This window comes from Podarcis muralis, chromosome 16 (assembly GCF_964188315.1).
Source record: "Podarcis muralis chromosome 16, rPodMur119.hap1.1, whole genome shotgun sequence".
In the NCBI taxonomy this organism is placed as follows: Eukaryota; Metazoa; Chordata; class Lepidosauria; order Squamata; family Lacertidae; genus Podarcis; species Podarcis muralis.
In genome coordinates, this window is record NC_135670.1 from 25,296,732 (window position 1) to 25,305,536 (window position 8,805).

General features: G+C 46.8%; 1 long non-coding RNA gene across 1 annotated transcript; it reads left to right on the forward strand.

Annotated features, from left to right (window-relative positions):
* The first annotated feature begins 1,693 nt into the window (after nt 1-1,693).
* On the forward strand, nt 1,694-3,804 carry LOC114586750 (uncharacterized). Its single transcript, XR_003704176.2, has 2 exons — nt 1,694-2,136; nt 3,708-3,804. It is a non-coding gene; the product is annotated as an uncharacterized LOC114586750 (long non-coding RNA).
* The last annotated feature ends 5,001 nt before the right edge of the window (nt 3,805-8,805 follow it).

Consider the following 8,805-nt stretch of genomic DNA (forward strand, 5'->3'; position numbering starts at 1 on the left):
AGAGAGAGAGAGAGAGAGAGAGAGAGAGAGATCAAGTGATGAGGCTTTGAAAGTGATACAACAGAAAGCACAGAGGCAACAAGCTCAGATTACCCAACCTAGGAGTGACGTGGATTAATGGGGACGCAGGGGGTAAACCTTAACTGGGAGCAACACCATTTTTAGAGAGGCATGCATTCCTTTGACTCTCACTGTGATTATTAAAGAACATCTGGTAAGAAGGCTCCTTTTGTTTGATCTGCTTATTTACTGCCACCGGGGGAGGGATCCGATTCCCCGAAGCCTGGCAACAAGTCATTCAAGGACGCATCTCAGCTGGGAAAATCGTTGAAGGAGCATATTTAGCAAGACCAGTAAAGGATGTGGTTTGGCTAGAACCTGTCCTGGGAACCTGTCCTGGGAAGAATCCTGAGACATGGAGAAGTGTGGACAGGCACAATTGGCTCCTGGGCCTGAACTTCCTCCACCTGTCAAATTGTCTTTACCCCATATACATTCACTTGACCACTTCGATCTGAGGAACTGGCACTATTCAATGTGCCACACAGTACTCATTCCACATTTGTAAGAAATCAATTGTTTCATGCGGCAGCACCTACACTTTGGAACTCCCTACCTATTGATACCTGGGCAGGCATCTTCACTGTGCTCTTTTTGGCACCTGCTAAAAACATGTCTGCTTAGACATACCTACCCTGATATGTAGAATTCTAACATGTGTTTTAATCTGTTTTTAGTTTATTACTGATTATTATTATTATTATTATTATTATTATTATTATTATTATTAGCTGTTTTTAACAGTGTTCACAGATAATCTTATTGTCCTGTTCTTTTTGCAATCTGCTTTGAGGGTTTTGGTTTTTTAAAAAAACAATTAAGTGGTCACTACAGTGGTACCTCTGGTTACGTACGCTTCAGGTTACAGACTCCACTAACCCAGAAATAGTACCTCAGGTTAAGAACTTTGCTTCAGGATGAGAACAGAAATCGTGCGGCAGCAGTAGGAGGCCCCATTAGCTAAAGTGGTACCTCAGGTTAAGAACAGTTTCAGGTTAAGAACGGACCTCCAGAACGAATTAAGTTATTAACCCAAGGTACCACTGTATATTGTATGAAACTGATCTTGAAATAGCAGACAGACAGACAGAACCAGGAGCCAGGCTTAAAACCAAAGTGCTGCATTTAAAATTTTACATCGCAGGCAATTTGCACAGTTTAGGGGAACCTAACCAGGAGCAGGAGAGAGGGAGAGAGGGAGGGAGGGAAAGAAGCCTTTTGTGTCTTTGCTCAGAGAACTTGAAAGGGAGGCCGACAAGCCGATGAAATAATGAACTTTATTTGATTTTATTTTCACATTTTGGACCTGGAAGGGGAAAAAAAGAAAAAGCCCAGCGAGACAATGCAGACTTAGAATCAAAGCCAGCTGACCTTCGCTTGATGACCCTGCAGGGGGAAAAATGAGCTCAAAATATAAGATGGAGAGAAAGCAGAACCGTCTCCTGGCTTATTGTATTCGTTTCATATTTCCCAGGGGCATCAGCTGAAGCTGTTAACAAGTGGCTCACAAATGAATCCATTCCCCTTTCATCTTTTTTTTTGTGTCTCTTTGCCTCTCCCTCCAACCTCAGCGTTAATATAGATTTCCCTGCTGCTAGATACCCTGCTAGCTCCTCTCTGAGTCAGCCTTTCTGCAAGGACTGTGTCATTTATTTCCTCATTTCCTAGCACTTTGCTCTCTCTTTTTTCCCCTTGCTCTTCCACCACAGCTCCCAGGAGCACTACATTTCCTGAATCTGCACACTCATTTCTGAAACACTCTGCTTTCCTTTCCCTTAGCCTAAACTGAATCTCCCCACCGGTTTGTTGGGAGCTCCTTCCTAAAGAAATGAGAATCTGTCCATCGGGGGAAATGGAGCCAGATTCCTGCTAGGCCTTTTCTATTCATCCCCTCCTCGACTCTTGGCTTCCCCCTGTTGGGAGCATAAGACTCAGGACACAGACTGCATTTGCAGGCCACCACCGGTGCCAAGGCAATTCTCGGAAGGACACGGCAATAAAGAGGAAGAAAGGAAAATATCTCATTTGCTCCAGAGTTCCTTCGAAGCCGGGCTCCTGCGCACCTCATTTGGCAAGGTGAGAATCTCCCAAATCCTCTTCTGGTCTTTGCTGGCAGCAAAGAATAAAAGTGTGGGGCTTTGCTTTAATAGAGTTTCGTGTTTATGGGATGAGATCAGCCAGGAGCTGTGCCCGGGAATAAATAAGTCCCCAAGACACAAAAGTCAGCAGCGAGGAAGAAAAATCTGCTCTGGGTGGGGAAGGAAGGAGGGAGAGGTGATTCTGTGATAACCTGAAAGTTATCTGTTGAGAAGGAGGCCAACTGTGCTTAAGGGGTTCCGGAACCTACATAGGTTTTCAGGGAATAAACGCACAGAGCAATCATTGCAGTGGATTTTCAGAGACATAAAGTGGAGCCATCTCCCATTAGTGACGCTAAAACAGGGGTGAAGATTCAGAGGCCTGAGGGCCCTTGAGAAGCTTCCCAGGCTATCCCTTCTCATCAGCCAACCATCCCTCCCCTTTACCCTCTCCTTGAGTGTTTAGTGCTGGCTAGAAAGTGCTTGCCTGGTTGGAGGAGAGAGAGGGGAGAGGGGTTTGTGAGTGTAAAATTGTACAAAAGTAAAATCTATATCTAATACTCTACCCCCAGAGGTTTCCAAATGTCAGGGACTGGGCAGAGCAGGAATGGTGGAGACCGCCTCCCTAGCCCAACCCTTCCAGAGATGAAGGAGACAGTTCAGAATTACAACAGGGGTTTGAGGGAGGTCACAGCTCAGAGGCAGTTGAGGGGAAAAGCTGGGAAATAATGGGAGAGGAGGAGGAAGAAGAAGAAGACCAGAAGGGAGACAGCTGACGGACACAGTGTCTTTAGAAAGCATTCCAGACCCCCCCTTCTCCCAGAACTCGGTGAGCCTTGAAAGTACAGTGGTGCCCCGCAAGACGAAATTAATTCGTTCCGCAAGTTTTGTCGTCTAGCGAATTTTTCGTCTTGCGAATTATTATTTAGACAAAGGAAACACAGTCGCGAGACGTTTTCGTCTTGCGAAGCAAGCCCATAGGGAAATTCGTCTTGCAAGGCAACTCGAAAACGGAAAAACCTTTCGTCTAGCGAGTTTTTTGTCTTGCGAGGCATTCGTCTTGCGAGGTACCACTGTAGTAGAGCAAAGGTCTCAGAAGCAAAGGGCCCTCAGCACCACCCGTAGGGGACAAGGTGACGAATGAGGAAGTGAGAGAAAAGGGAGCGGAGAGTCACTCAGGACAAAGCCATTATTCCAAGAAGCTGCATTCTCAAGCCTCTCTCTGTGAATATTGAATAAAAAGCACATGGTAAGGACTTTTCCTTGTCATATCCATTCCTGAAAACCTGCCATGGGGGTTAATTTCTCTGCTGCCTGACACCAAACTTATTTGGCCTACCCCTCCCTTCGAGGAGGGGGCACTCAGCACACACCCCAGGACATCTACCTTCTTTAAGCAAACAAACCAAAAGATGCAGTGACAAATTTGCATTCTTTTATGTACCTATATTTCTACCTACATCCTACAACATGGTAAAGAAAATGTGGTTGTAAATATGACACCTTGGAGCTTGAAATTGTAAAATTATTTATTGAAGTAAACCACAGTCACATTCACATTACACACAGGGTTTGCCCAAGCACAGGAAAACAACCTCGCCTCCAGCATGACTGCCAGATCCCAGGAAGACATTGTCGCTGTCCCGCAACGGCACCCGACCTGCTGGTAAGCGTCATTACACAACAGATGAAACATGTATGAATGGTTTTTCGAATTTTTCTCCTCTTCTTTCTTTATGCTTCCACTGCCCTCTTATTTTTATTCAATGCCCCTCAATTGCACCTGAGGCTACCACTGCCCTCCTGGATCGTTCCAGCGCCTCCCAGGGGGTGGTATTGCTCACTTTGGGAAACACCACTCTACCCACTCTTTTCCAATTATGGAATGTGGCCCCTGGAATGTTGCTCAGAAGGGAAGGCAGCTACTATACTGAGTTCAAGACATACCATACTCCACTCGACCCTCCTTGGATAATGAGCCCAAAGCAGCAGAGGTTATAAATTCAAGGCTTATTTAAGCACCACATACAGCTCTTTCCAGAGGGCAGAGCCTACAGCACAACAGGTCTTACCTGATCAGACATCTCCAGCTCTCTACTACAGCAACATCTTCCCTGTGTTGTCTAAGAAGGAACCAGCCAGGCCTGATTGAATGGGGAGCTCTCCAAGGTGCTGATCTGATTTCCTGAAACTATGAGTCTGGGGTGGGAAACCTATGGCCCTCCAGATGTTACTGTACTACAACTCCTTTGACCATTGGCCACAATGACTAGGCTGGATCCCACCAACATCTGGACAACCACAGGTTCAAGCTATGGTGTGGTGATACATGACATGGAAGTACCCAGTGACCCCTTCTAGCTTCCAGCTGCTCCTAAGGAAAGTCCTGGGCACTTCGTGAAATATTTTTTAACTCTGTCCTTTTTTTGGTGTCTATATTTATGCTGCATGGGGGAGGTTTTTGTGGGGTCCCTGAAGCAGCTCAAAGCAGTATGGAACAAAATCAATAAAAAGTTTGAAAACAAATGATTTACTTTAAAAAGATAAAAGGCAGGTACCATAAGAGCAAAAGAGAGAAGAGCCTGCTCCATCTGGCCAATGGCCCATCTAACCCAGCTTCCTGCTGTCACAGTGACCACCCAGATCACTCAGACCTTCAAGCAGGAACCAAGCCGAAGACCCCTCTCCCCTCCTGCAGTTTCCAGCAACTGGTATTTAGAAGCATTACTGTCTTCGACCGTGGAGGCAAAGCATAGCCAGTCTGGCTAGTAGCCATCAATAGCCCTCTCTTCCATGAATTTGTCTATTCCTTATTTGAAAGTCATCTGCGTGGGTGGCTATCTCTACCTCCTGTGGGAGGTAGTTGCCTACCATGGACTACAATGGTACCTCAGATGCTTCAGGTTACAGACGCTTCAGGTTACAGACTCCACTAACCCAGAAATAGTACCTCGGGTTAAGAACTTTGCTTCCGGATAAGAACAGAAATCGCACGGCAGCAGTGGGAGGCCCCATCAGGTTAAGAACAGTTCCAGGTTAAGAACGGACCTCTGGAATGAATTAAGTTCTTAACCTGAGGTACCACTGTTGCGTACTTCCTTTTATCTTGCCCAAATCTTCCTACATTCAGCGCCATTGAAGGTCAAGTGTTACCAGAGAGGGACACAAACATTTATCAATCCACAGGCATCGGGTGGGGTAGCTACATCAGAAGCAAGTAGCCAGGGATCCCCTCTGAAGCTCTGGAAGGGCATCAGATGCAACTACAGTGGTACCTTGGGTTACATACGCTTCAGGATACAGACTCCGCTAACCCAGAAATATTACCTCAGGTTAAGAACTTTGCTTCAGGATGAGAATAGAAATCGTACTCCGGCGGCGTGGCAGCAGGAGGCCCCATTAGCTAAAGTGGTGCTTCAGGTTAAGAACAGTTTCAGGTTAAGAACAGACCTCCGGAACGAATTAAGTGCTTAACCCAAGGTACCACTGTATCTGGGAATTTCGTCAAATCCGCCTCCCCATCATTTTATTCCTCTCCTCCTTAAGGAGGAACCTTCATCAAGTCAGCCCTGGTGCCAAGGGAGGCATAAATAGGATCGCTATCTGCCCCTCATTCATAAAAGACTGGAATCCCTGCCTGTTAACAAGTGCTGTGTAATGAAGGGCAAGCAATGGTGACCTCTTGGAGACTAAATGAGGCCCACTTAGCATCCGCATCACTCCCTGGACGTCCATTCAGATTCTCTATTACCAAACTGACTAGGCCTGACACAGGCTCCTCCATTCTGCTTCCTATCCAGGGATCGCGTGAGTAGCTTAAGAGCTGAGTTTACCCTCGGAAAGAGTGTTTGCTTATTATCAACAAAGCGCAGAGCTCGAGGTTGCAAATCCCATTTGGGCCACGGGGGCCATAACAAGGCCCAGTTTAAAAGCAGGCCTTTAAGCAGTTTAAAAGCGAGAGAAAATGTAGCTGTGCAAAGCTGATTGAGACTGGCGTCCCATTTAAAGTGGATTGCCAGCCAATCCCAACATCAGCCAAGGGGTTCCTGGCCTGGTGGCAGACCGGGCCTGGTCAGCAGCCAATTCAGTTTAAATGTGGCAGCGGCCACAGGGAGCCTGAACACAAATAAGGCTTTTAGAAAAATGCTCAGAAGTGCCATTGTTAAATCAAGCCTTCTACAGATGCAGAGGCATAATCGAGCTAGCCATGTTCTCTTCATGTGATGGTGAGGAACCTCCAGCCCAGGGGCCAAACGCAGCCCCCAGGCCTCTCAATCTGGCCCTTGTGATTTCCCCCAGGCCATGCCCCCCCACCAGCCCTCCATTCCCAGACCCTCCAAGTGTACCTATTTTCCAGGGACTGTCCTGGATTTACAGAAGCCATCCCAGTTTCTGACATGATCCTGGAGTGTACTGCTTTCCCTTAGGATGTCCCTGTTTTCACTGGAGAGAGGTTGGAGGATATGTTGCACCTTACTCCCGCCCCCTTTTTTTGCCTTAAATGTTTTTGGCCCTCTGAAAGTCACCAATCTAGATGGCTTTAAAAGAGGATCTGACAAATGCATGAAGGACTATAGATGGCTCATAGCCATGGTGGTTACTCTCTGCCTCCACAGTTGGAGGCAACATTGCCCTGGGGTACCAGCTGCTGAAAACCACAGGAGGGGAGAGGGCTCTTGTGCTCAAATCCTGCTTGCATGTTTCCCACAGGTAGTGGGCATCTGATTGGCCATGGTGAGAACAGGATGCTGGACTAGAGGGTCTCCCTTTGGCCTGATTTAGCAGACTCCTATTGTGTTCTTAGGTGCTGCTGTTCTCCTATTGTGTGTCAGGCTTCGGGGAACCCAATCCCTCCCACAGTGGCAGCCAAGGAGCAGACAAACAAGAAGAGCTCTTACCGAGTCTTTTATTCAGTATTCACAGAGAGAGAGAACATAGAAATGCCGTCTCTCTTAGATAAATGGCGTTGCTCTGTGTAAAGTCCCACCCCCTCCATCTCTCCTATTATACGTCATCCCTGCATCAGCTGATCTGTGTTTTCTGCTTCTGAGCTTTCTGTTCTCAATGCATGCCGGGACCTGGGAAAGGGGGGTGGGTCAGGAATGCTTTCTAAAGATGCTGAGTCTGTCAGCTGTCTCTCCTCCTGTGTTTCTTCTTCCTGCTGTTCCTCTCCCAATATTTCCCAGCTTCTGCCCTCTGCAGCTTCTGAACTATGACCTTCTGCAAACCACTTTTGTAAATCTATACTGTCCTCCTCTTCTCGAGAGGGTTCAGGAAAAGGGGGGGGGCGGTCCACACCATTCGTCCTAAGTCCAGTCCCTGACATTGTGTTATTATGTTCTCACCTGTAGTCCTCTGGTGGTGTGCCTCTGAATTCCTGTTGCTGGGAATCAGAAGCAGAGAGAATGCTGCTGCTAAACTCAAGCCCTGTTTGTGGGCCTCCTGTTGTGGCATCTGACTGGCCACCAGGAGAACAGGAGTCTGGACCAGATCAGCTTTTGGCTTGATCCAACCACTGACCTCTTCTTCTTTTTAAAATTGTTTTTTATTGAAGGTTTTCTTGGGTTACAAAAATACACGCATCGTCTCTATTTTCAGATCATAAAGTCCTTTCTACAGATCAGTTATATTCAATGTAAGACTTTAAGGTTGTATACAGTACAGGGATGGGGGAGAAGAGAGTAGGGGGGTAGTAAACTTTCATTCTTTTCATTCTTTCATAGTGTATGTGCGAGGTTTTTGTGTCAGCGTCATGTGGGTCAGTTCTCTTTCTACTCATTTATTAGCTTTCATTGGCAGTGAGAGAGGTTGAGGGGGTCCAGGGCCTGGGTGGCTGCCTTCAGCTGACTGCACTGAGCTTTGTTTATGTGTGTGAGGGGTTGTCGGGTCAAGATAGCCATATTTATTCGTTTGCCGTCGGTGGGTTCTCGTTGTTGTCTTGTGGGGCTGTATGCATAATAAAGAGGAGCCACACTGGGGTGAAGGCATCCTCTTTTATTTGTCCCTATCTTAGTTTCTGTTTATTGCTTAGCTTTTCTAGTCAGGACATTTCCCATACAATTTGGTACCAGTGGTCCATGTTCACACCTGACAGGTCTTCCCAGTGTCTGGCTATGATGCTACCACTGGGCTCTTCTCATGTTCTGAACCTACTGTATTTTTTGCCCCATAAGAGATACACTTTTTTCTTCCTAAAAAGTAAGGGGAAATGTCTGTGTGTCTTATGGAGCAAATGTGTGGTCCCTGGAGCCGAATTGCCCGGGGCAAAAAGCTGATCATGCTTTTTTAAAAAAATTAAAAAGAGGTTGTTTGCTGATCGGGGAGAGAGATAAGGGATGCTAGAGATAAAGGAGGCTGCCTGGGAGTGGGGAGTTAAAGACAGCAAACTTACAAAGCGGGGAAACAGGAAGACTAAAGCAATAAAGAGAGAAATTAGAAGAAAAGGAGGAGCAAAAAACTGCTCCAGCTAAGGAAAAGACACTAAGGCAAACAAGAGGGAAGGGAGTGCTGAAAGGAAACGGCTGATTGGTGGGATCGAAACAGAGATAAGGGACGCTAGTGGAGGCTACCTGGGAGGGGGGAGGTAAAAGCCCATGGATCCTCAGGATTTTTACATTGGGTCACCCCAAATTCACCATCAGATCACATAGCATGCTACAGCCTGCAC